This window comes from Saimiri boliviensis, chromosome 3 (assembly GCF_048565385.1).
Source record: "Saimiri boliviensis isolate mSaiBol1 chromosome 3, mSaiBol1.pri, whole genome shotgun sequence".
Classification (NCBI taxonomy): domain Eukaryota; kingdom Metazoa; phylum Chordata; class Mammalia; order Primates; family Cebidae; genus Saimiri; species Saimiri boliviensis.
Genome location: NC_133451.1, coordinates 91,709,977 through 91,720,130, shown reverse-complemented (window position 1 = coordinate 91,720,130; position 10,154 = coordinate 91,709,977). Strand labels below are relative to the sequence as shown.

At 42.3% G+C, this 10,154-nt stretch overlaps 1 non-coding gene and 1 pseudogene across 1 annotated transcript; both read left to right on the top strand.

Moving 5' to 3' along the window:
• Positions 1-1,549: 1,549 nt before the first annotated feature.
• Positions 1,550-1,609, top strand: LOC120363795 (U7 small nuclear RNA). The gene has a single exon (XR_005579234.1). It is a non-coding gene; the product is annotated as a U7 small nuclear RNA (small nuclear RNA).
• Positions 1,610-7,863: 6,254 nt separating this feature from the next.
• Positions 7,864-8,324, top strand: LOC101043226 (small ribosomal subunit protein uS12-like; annotated as a pseudogene).
• Positions 8,325-10,154: the final 1,830 nt, after the last annotated feature.

The following is a 10,154-nucleotide window of genomic DNA, read 5'->3' as shown; positions in this document are numbered from 1 at the left end:
AGAAACCATGAATGGCAAAAGCTAAGAAAGACAATGGAGAGAAGTCAGTTCATTGCTCAGTAGCAGGAATAGCAGCTATAGAGAGTAGCTGAGTCACTAGAATGGTACAGGACTGCAACAGGAATCCACAGTAGCATAAGAACACAATGGCAAGAACTAGTAATATCCCAAATGATTTTACAGATTCATTCCAACAGGGGTGGGGGGACTGGCAGTGAGACAGAAATTTGTCTTCTTTACTTTAACACCCCATTACCTAAGATTTCCTAAGCATGTCATTTTAGCTGATGATTAGAAAGAGCCTAAATAAAGCCTGGCGTGGTGGCTCACACCTGTAATCTCAGCACTTTGGGAGGCTGAGGCAGGTGGATTGCCTGAGGTCAGGAGTTTGAGTCAGCCTGACCAATATAGTAAAACCCCATCTCTGTTAAGAGGAAGTGAGAATAATAAGGAAAAAAAGTAATACCCATCTCTACTAAAAACACAGAAAATTAGCCAGGCATGGTGGCGGGTGCCTGTAATCCTAGCTGCTAAGGAGGCTGAAGTAGGAGAATCACTTGAACCCGGGAGGCGGAGGTTGCAGTGAGCCGAGATCATGCCACTGTACTCCAGTCTGGGTAACAAAAGCAAAACTCAGTCTCAAAAAAAAAAAAAAAAAAAAAAAAAAAAAAAAAAGCTTAACTGTCCTTGCAACCACTGTGAGTCATTTGAAACTCAGAAGTGAGCTTGATTCTTGTCTTTTCTGAGAAGCTATAGTGGGTGGGAATATCAGTGCTCAGGTACAGATGTGCAAAAAATTTTGTACATCAAGATACTTTCTGATTCTGAGCAACACTCCCCCACCCCACAATTCTACCCAGCATGTACATATTTAACTTTGTTCCTTCTTTAAGCTTGATGCCAATCTCCCCAAGGTCATTCGTGGTTCTGGAATCTTTTGTGGTGCCAGGGCATCAGGGAGGTAACAGAAAGGCCCACTGGTCTTTGGTCATCTCGTCATAGACCTTTCCATGCTCTTTCTGCATTAGCCCTCCAGGTCAAGTAGAGCTTAGCTGCTTTCACACCAGGTTTGCAGCATGGGTATTTTGTGCCAAAGCTGAGAATTTCATACTTGGGGTCTCTTGCTCTCTCCCAAGCAACACTACCGCAAATCATGATCAGGGTCCCCATGTCCAAAACTCAAGTTCCTCTGGTATTACTAAGCATGTGGAATATTTTTTCTCAACTGAGCAAAGTTCTTTTACTTCAGCTTTCTGTAAGTCATTTTATCTTTACCTGCAACTTCTCTCCTCTACTGAGGCTAAGCCTTTTGAAATAAAACCAGATAGTTTTCTAGACAAGTTCAATGTCCATCCTTACCACAGACTTCACCTTGAAGAAGAAAACGCAGACCTGGCTAATATGAGAGAAAGGAAAGGGAAAAATAAATGAAGATAAAAGTTAAATATTTTAAAATATTTTTGTTCTCATTTTTTTTCTTTTTACCTTAGATACTGGGAAACCAAGATTCGAATTTCATGCTCACTACCCACAGAATAAGAATATGTACTAGTGTTACATCTTTTTTAGAATTTGTCTAGCAGCTTATCCAGTTTTCACTGGGGAAAAAATAAATAAAAAAGAAGGCCGAGCATGGTGGCTCACACCTGTAATCCCATCACTTTGGGATGCCAAGGCGGAAGGATGGTTTGAGCCCAGGAGTTTGAGACCAGTCTGGGCAATAAAGCAGAACCTCATTTTTACAATAAATAAAGAAAGAAAATGAAAAAACAATATTTATTAGTTTATTTTTCTTAAATTTTGGTTTCTATCAGTCTTATTTTACTTTATTACTAATGCCTACTAGTTATCCTTCTTACTTAAATTAGTATTGATTTTTTTTAAATACTGGTAAAATTCATTGCAGCCATGTGGGAGTGGTTAGAGTTTAGTAGGTTATAGGAATGAAGACATGCTGAAGCTACCCTGCAGAATGCGAGGAGACGGAACATGACTTGAAAATTAAAAATTCCTCCTTGATGTCCAGTGGTTCGTAACTGGGTAGCTTCTAATGACTCTATTGTATGCTCCACTATACTGTAATGGAGGCAATTATTCTCCGTCTGATTGTCCTTCCAATAAGCCACCAGTGCATGTACTCTCTTCTTTTGTTCAACATAATGACATCTGTTGTATTAGCTTCTTCTTCTTGGCTTCTCCTGCTTGCAGGCTTCTACTAGTTACATTTCTCAATCTTTTTCTTTCAGTTTTTGCCTTTGCTTTCAAAGAAAGGTGATATTCTTCAGTCTAGTTAGCTACAATTATCTCCATTGAACATTTTTCATGATAGGACAACTGACAGGTTTTTGACTGAATAATGGATTGCTTTTCCATGGATTAGGTAACTGCTGTCATTCATATCAAGTATGGTTAAAGTGACAGAGTCATCTTATACAAGAAAAGAATTACACACAGAAATAATATTCTAGAAGAAGACAATAGGGAAAATCCTTTCTGAAGGGACTGTAAGCAGACAGCTATCTGAAGGCTTAGCTTATTCAGTATTACTGTTAAAAGTAAGGAACATAAGGCAAATACCACTCTCAGGATGGTATAAATATATCTTTTCTCTTTGGGAATAAAATCCCACCCCAATTGATGAAGACATTGTTTGGTCGTATGACTTCTATGAGACAATGACCAAAGTCTAAATCGGTACATTCTCACAGTCTAGGTTATTTAGTCTTAAATAAGAACGTATGCCATATTGTAACCTGTGACTACAAGATGAAATTACGCTTTCTATTTGAACCTAAGTAATTATAACATAAGTTGCCTAGTGGCCCCCTAAATATTCCTAATATTTTTGATGACAGTTTCTAATCTCTAGATTATTTTGCAGACCCATTTGCTCAGTGTCTTCGTCTGTTTAATGTTTTATTTTATTTTATCTTTTTTGAGACCGTGTCTCGCTCTGTTGCCCAGGCTGGCATGAAGTGGTATGATCATAGCTGACTGTAACCTTGAATTCCTGGGCTCAAGTGATCCTCTGGCCTCAGCCTTCTGAATAGGTAGAACTACAGGTGCATGCCACCACACCCAGCTAATATTTTAATTTTTTTTTGAGGCAGGTTCTCACTATGTTGCCCAACCTGGTCTTGAACACATGGGCTCAAGAACTCCTCCCAACCTTGCCTTCCAAAGTGTGGGATTACAGCATGAGCCACTGCACCTGGCCTGTTTAGTGTTGCTATAAAGGAATACTTGAGGCTGGGTATTTTATGAAGAAAAGAGGTTTATTTAGCACACAGCTCTGCTGGCTAGAAGTTTCAAAACTGGGCATCTGGTGAGAGCCTCAGGCTGCTTTCACTCATGACAGAAGGCAAAGGGAAGCTGGTGTGTGCAGAGACATGGTGGCGGGGAGTGCCAGGTTCTTTTTTTCTTTCTTTTTTGAGATGGAGTCTCTCCCTGTCGCCCAGGCTGTAGTGCAGTGACACAATCTCAGCTCACTGCAACATCTGCCTCCTGGGTTCAAGCAATTCTCCTGCTTCAGCCTCCCCAGTAGCCGGGATTACAAGCGTGCGCCCACCACACCTAGCTAATTTCTGTATTTTTAGTAGAGACAGGGTTTCACCTTGTTGGCCAGGATGGTTCCGAACTCCTGACCTCAGGTGATCCACCCGCCACGGCCTCCCAAAGTGCTGGGATTACAGGCATGAGCCACCACGCCCGGCAGCCCTCTTTTTAGCAACCAACTTTCATGGGAACTAAGAGAGTGAGAACTCACCACTCCTACAGTGAGGAAGTTAATCCATTCATAAAGCATCCACCTCCATGACCCAGACATTTTCCATTAGGTCCCATCTCCAACACTGGGAATCAAATGTCAACATGAGGTTTGGGAGGACAAATATCTAAGCTATAGCACCCAGCTTCCACTAGCTTGTAGATACAAATAAGTCACATTAAGTGGAATAACCCAGTAGTCACAGGCTCACAGCACCTGCATAATGCAGGACTTCAGTGGTGTTTTTAGGCATCTTCAGTGGGTGTCTCACATATGCTCACAAACACACACTGATTCAGCAACCACCCACTGGACACCACATTTGCTTACTGGAACTACGGTTCTTCCACCAGCACTGTGTTTCCCTAGAGGATCTGGTTCTGCTCTGTTGGCATGGTAATTTTTTCCGGGTTCTGCAAGGTTCAAGGAGGCTCCTGGATCATTTGATGAGCACTGTAGGCACCAAGTTCCCTATAGATGCTGCAGAACCTGAGCATCAGATTCTGCCTTTGCTCCACCAGGCAGGGCAGTTCCCACTGGTCTCAACCACTGCTCTGCCTGCCAGTGCCTCTCTCTTTAAGCAGTGCCTTCACCACTATCTCTCACCAAGCATCATTACAAAGGCACTAAAGGAAGAATGCTTCTCTTCCTCTTCGATTCAATTCTGCAGGCAGAATCCAAACCAGTGGCATCAATGTTTTACAACTTTCAGTGAAACAGCACTTTCAATTTTTACTTACAGACCACTCTTTCCCTAGGTCCCAGACACCCACTCGGGGGACTTGTATATGATAAGGAGCTGAATGATAGCTATCAGGCTGCCTATAGAGCACTATTATCCTCCTACGAAGGCTCTCTTAAAACTCAAGTTTATTATTTCTGACTCAGCCTTTCTTCAACGTGATTTCTCCCAAGAGGAAACTTTTCCTTAAAAAAGTGGTTCCTGTTGGGCCCACACTACCAGTTTGCCAGACATCACCGTTCATGTTGGAAATTGACCTAACTTCAAACTGAGATTCCCTGCTGTTCTTGGATACTATATGGTACATTGTCCTGTCCCAGTTTCATCTGGTAGATTGGAAGATCTTCAAGTAATGCACAAATACATATGCTATATCCACCACTGAAAGAGAACCAAGGCATCCCTATAGACATTTGCAAGTGATAACATAATGATTAAAAATACTGTTGAGATGAGAAAAACAAAACTCACTTCATTTGTGTCAGAGCCAACTGCTTAGTCTAACGTGTAATTAATTATAGACTTGCAGTTTTCAGGAACTTTACAGAAATTATGTCAAAAATAATAAATCATTGAAATCCAGACTCTTAGAATAATTTAGAAAGCTGTCAGTAGCTCACAGAACTCAAGAACAAAAGGCCGGATGTGGTGGCTCACACCTGTAATCCCAGAGCTTTGTGGACCACCTGAGGTCAGGAGTTCAAGATCACCTGGCCAACATGGTGAAACCCTGTCTCTACGAAAATACAAAAATTACCTGGGCACGATGACAGGTGCCTGTAATCCCAGCTACTCAGGAGGCTGAGGCAGGGGAATTGCTTGAACTCATGAGGCGGAGGTTGTAGTGAGCTGAGATTGCACCACTGCACTCCAGCCTGGGCGACAGAGCAAGACTCCATCTCAAAAATAAATAAATAAATAAAGACTGAATCTATCATGATCATCCATGGAAAGTAAATAAATGACATTTGTTTAGAGCAAAGTATTTATCCAAATTAAACAGAATTAAATAGGAAAAATAAAATGAAGTTTTGAATTTGTTTTGTTGAAAAATACCAAAAGTATTCATTGAGGATTCAAGAATAAAAGTTGACTTCAAATCTGATTATAGGCCAGTGCAGTGGCCCATGGCTGTAATCCCAGCACTATTGGAGGCTGAGGCTGGCAGATCACTTAAGGCCAGGAGTTCTAGACTAGCCTGGCCAACATGGTGAAACCCTGTCTCTACCAAAAATACAAAAATTAGCTGGGCATGGTGTCACATGTCTGTAGCCTCAGCTACTCAGGATGCCGAGGCAGGAGAATCACTTGAACCCAGAAGGCAGAGCCTGCAGTGACCCAAGATAGTACCACTGGGTGCCAGCCTGGGCAACAGAGCAAGACTTCATCTAAAAAAAAAAGAAAATCTGATTATAGTATGTCACTAATTGATTAAACTGTTTATTTTGTACTGAGTTTACATACTTCTTCAGTTTTTGGAACTTTCAGACATTTGCTTTCTATTGTCTGTACCGTTCATGGAAGATCATGTTTTTCATAGTATATATCCCAAATAGTATGATAAAAGGAGTCACTGAATGTTTGTCCTGTGTAAAAGGATGTTTCCCTTATGTATTTTGAGGCAGCATGGCCAAGTGGCCAGGAGTGCAGACCACAGACTGGCTGCTGGGGTTTGTATTCTGACTCTGCGTGTATTAGCAGTGTGACCTGTGCAATGCACTTAACATCTCTGCCCCTCAGGTTTCTCATCTGAAAATGGGGATAATAATACTGCCTACTGGCGGGGTGCAGTGGCTCTCCCTCAGCCACCCAGGCTGGAGGGCAGTGGTCCAACCTCAGGATCACTGAAATCTCTGCCTCCCTGCATGTCCACCTCCTGGGTTCAAACAATTCTCCTGCTTCAGCCTCATGAGTAGCTGGGATTACAGATGCAAGTCACCATGCCCAGCTAATTTTTTTTTCTTTTGAGATGGGGTTTCATTCTTGTCACCCAGGCTGGAGTGCAATGTTACAATCTTGGCTCACTGCAAACTCTTGCCTCCCAGGTTCAAGTGATTCTCCTGCCTCAGCCTCCCAAGTAGCTGGGATTACAGGCGCCTGCCACCATGCCCAGCTAATTTTTATATGTTTAGTAGAGATGGGGTTTCACCATGCTGATCAGGCTTGTCTCGAAATCCTGATCTCAGGTATCCACCTTCCTAGGCCTCCCAAAATGCTGACTACAGGCATGAGCCACCTATTGGGAGGCCGCTATGCATGAATCACTTAAACCAAGGAGTTTGAGACCAGCCTGGGCAACATAGCAAAACCCTTTCTCTACCAAAAACAAAAACAAAAACAAAAACAAAACACACACACACACACACACACACACACACACACAAAGAAACAAAAAATTAGGTGGGCCTGGTGGCGCATGCCTGTAGTCCCAGCTACTCGGGAAGCTGAGGTGGGAAGACTACTTGAGCCCTTAAGATTGAGACTGCAGTGAGCCGTTATCACACCACTGAACTCCAGCCTGCATAACAGAGTCCCTGTCTAAGAAGAAAGAAAGTGAGAAAGAAAGAGAGAGAGAGAGAGAGAGAGAGAAGGAGGGAGGGAGGGAAAGAAGGAGAAGAAAGAAAGAAAGAGAGAGAGAAGGAGGGAGGGAGAGAAGGAGAAGAAAGAAAGGAAAAAGAACAAAAGAAAGAAAGAAGTTAATTTTCAGGATAGAAATTATCATGCATATGAACAGAAAAAGGCACCCAGGAGACATAAACATGAAGAGAATGCTGAGGTTTGCAGGAATCCCTATGACAGTGCTGATGGGCAAGGCAAAAGATCCCAAATTACAAACGGCCTAAAGAAAACAAAAACAAATATTAACCAGTTGACATATCATAGGTCTGGTCACCATATGAGCATAATCTTAAATAAAAGACTTCAACATTGGGTTTACGACTTACAGCAAATCTGAAAGGATAGGTACAGACCCACAAAACTTCCTTCTCTTAGGTGCTAGGAACAACAGCACCATCTATGTGGAAACTAGGGAAGAGTTCTCAACCTTATGACAAGACTTTTTTTTTTGAGATCTCCCTATATCATCCAGGCTGGTCTCAAACTGCTGGGCTCAAGTAATCCTCCCAATATACCAAGACCTTTGAAGGCCATAAGACAATAACAATTAAACCTGTATGGTGAACCGGGAATGGTGACACATGCCTTCAAAACCCAGCACTTTGGCAGGCTGAGGCAGAAGGATCACTTGAGTCCAGAAGTTCAAAACCAGCTTTGGCAACATAGTGAGACTCTGTCTCTATTCTTAAAAAATAGAATAAAGCACTCTTTTGCTCAGGCCTGTGATGCCGGCAGGATGGGCAAGTATCGTGGCCTTCGTACTGCAAGGAAGCTCCGTAGCCACCGACAAGACCGGAAGTGGCATGATGAACAGTACAAGAAAGCCATCCGGGCACAGCCCTGAAGGCCAACCCTTTTGGAGGTGCTTCTCATGCAAAAGGAATCGTGCTAGAAAAAGTAGGAGTTGAAGCCAAGTAGCCAAATTCTGCCATTAGGAAGTGTGTCAGGGTCCAGCTGACCAAGAATGGCAAGAAAATCACAGCCTTTGTACCCAATGATGGTTGCTTGAACTTTACTGAGGAAAACGATGAAGTTCTGGTAGCTGGATTTGGTCGCAAAGCTTGGTGATATTCCTGGAGTTTGCTTTAAGATTGTCAAAGTAGCCAATGTCTCTCTTTTGGCCCTATACAAAGGCAAGAAGGAAAGACCAAGATCATAAATGTTAATGGTGAAAACACTGTAGTAATAAATTTTCATATGCCCCCCCCCAAAAAAAAATAGAATAAAGCCTGACCAACATGGAGAAACCTCTTCTCTACTAAAAATACAAAATTTACTGGGCTTGGTGGCACATACCTGTAATCCCAGCTACTTGGGAGGTTGTGGCAGGAGAACTGTTTGAACCCAGGAGGGGGAGGTTGTGGTGAGCTGAGATCACGCCATTACACTCCAGCCTGGGTAAGAAGAGTGAGACTCTATCTCAAAACAAACAAACAAACAAAAAAGAAAATAACATAAAAAATGAAACTGGTAAGTGAGTAAATGAGATTTATTGTTATTCCTTCATCTTTTGTTTAATGTTACGAGTTTTTTATATTAAAACATTTAAATAATTTTTTAAACCTTGAGAAACATCTTTCAAATACAGAAGAATTTGGACTAAATTGAAAAAATAAAGAGAGAAACAAAAACATTAGAAGTTAAGAACAGACTCTCTGAGCAAGATAGTTCATTTCTAAATCAGAAACCAAGACCCACAAAATAGTCAAGCTTCCCATGGCTTCAGCCCTCTTCCTCGCTCTCTTAAGCCACAGAAGGGGAAAAATCCAAATTCTAAAACTTGCAAATCCTTATCTATGTACCAGGAACCATTTTACACATCTTACAAACATTAACTTATTCAATCCTAACAGTAGTCTCATTTTACAGTTAAGAAAACTGAGCCACAGAAAAGTGAAGAAGTCCCAAGGAAGCCAGGCGCAGTGGCTCAGGCCTGTAATCCCAGCATTTTGGGAGGCCAAGGTAGGCGAATCACGAGGTCAAGACATCGATACCATTCTGGCTAACACAGTGAAAGCCCGTCTCTACTAAAATTACAAAAAAATTAGCCAGGTGTGATGGCGCGTGCATGTAGTCCTACCTACTCTGGAGGCTGAGGCAGGAGAATCACTTGAAACCAGGAGGCAGAGGTTGTAGTGAGCCTAGACCACACCACTGCACTCTAGCCCCAGTGACAGAGCGAGACTCCGTCTAAAAAAAAAAAAAAAAAAAAAAAAAAAAAATTGCTGGGTGTGGTGTCACGTGCCTATAATCCCAGCTACTGGGGAGGCTGAAGCAGAATTGCTGGAACCCAGGAGGCTGAGGTTGCAGTGAGACGAGATCGCACCACTACATTCCAGCCTGGTCACAGAGCGAGACTCCATCTCAAAAAAAAAAAAAAAAAAAAAAAAGTCCAAGGGCACACAGATGGTAAGCCACACACACAATCAGACATTCTGGTTCCAGAAGCTGCGTTTGTATATACTACATACCCTATAATGTAGATGTTATTACAATACTGATTCTTTTTTTTTTTTTTTTTTTTTTGAGACGGAGTTTCACTCTCGTTACCCAGGCTGGAGTGCAATGGCGTGATCTCGGCTCACTGCAACCTCTGCCTCCTGTGTTCAGGCAATTCTCCTGCCTCAGCCTCCTGAGTAGCTGGGATTACAGGCACGCGCCACCACGCCCAGCTAATTTTTTGTATTTTTAGTAGAGACGGGGTTTCACCATGTTGACCAGGATGGTCTCGATCTCTCGACCTCATGATCCACCCGCCTCGGCCTCCCAAAGTGCTGGGATTACAGGCTTGAGCCACCGCGCCCGGCCTACAATACTGATTCTTAATATTATGGTACAGTTGACAGTTCCCAGGAAAAAGAGAGTGGACAGTGAAGGAGAACTCACCAATATTTTTTGGGATGAAAAGCAGATTTGGACATAACTGCTTATAATGAACCATGGAAAAAGGCTACCATAATGAATAAGTACACTAGAAGAAAACATCATGGTACTACTAAATAATAGTTCAGAAAAAAACAAAGGTTT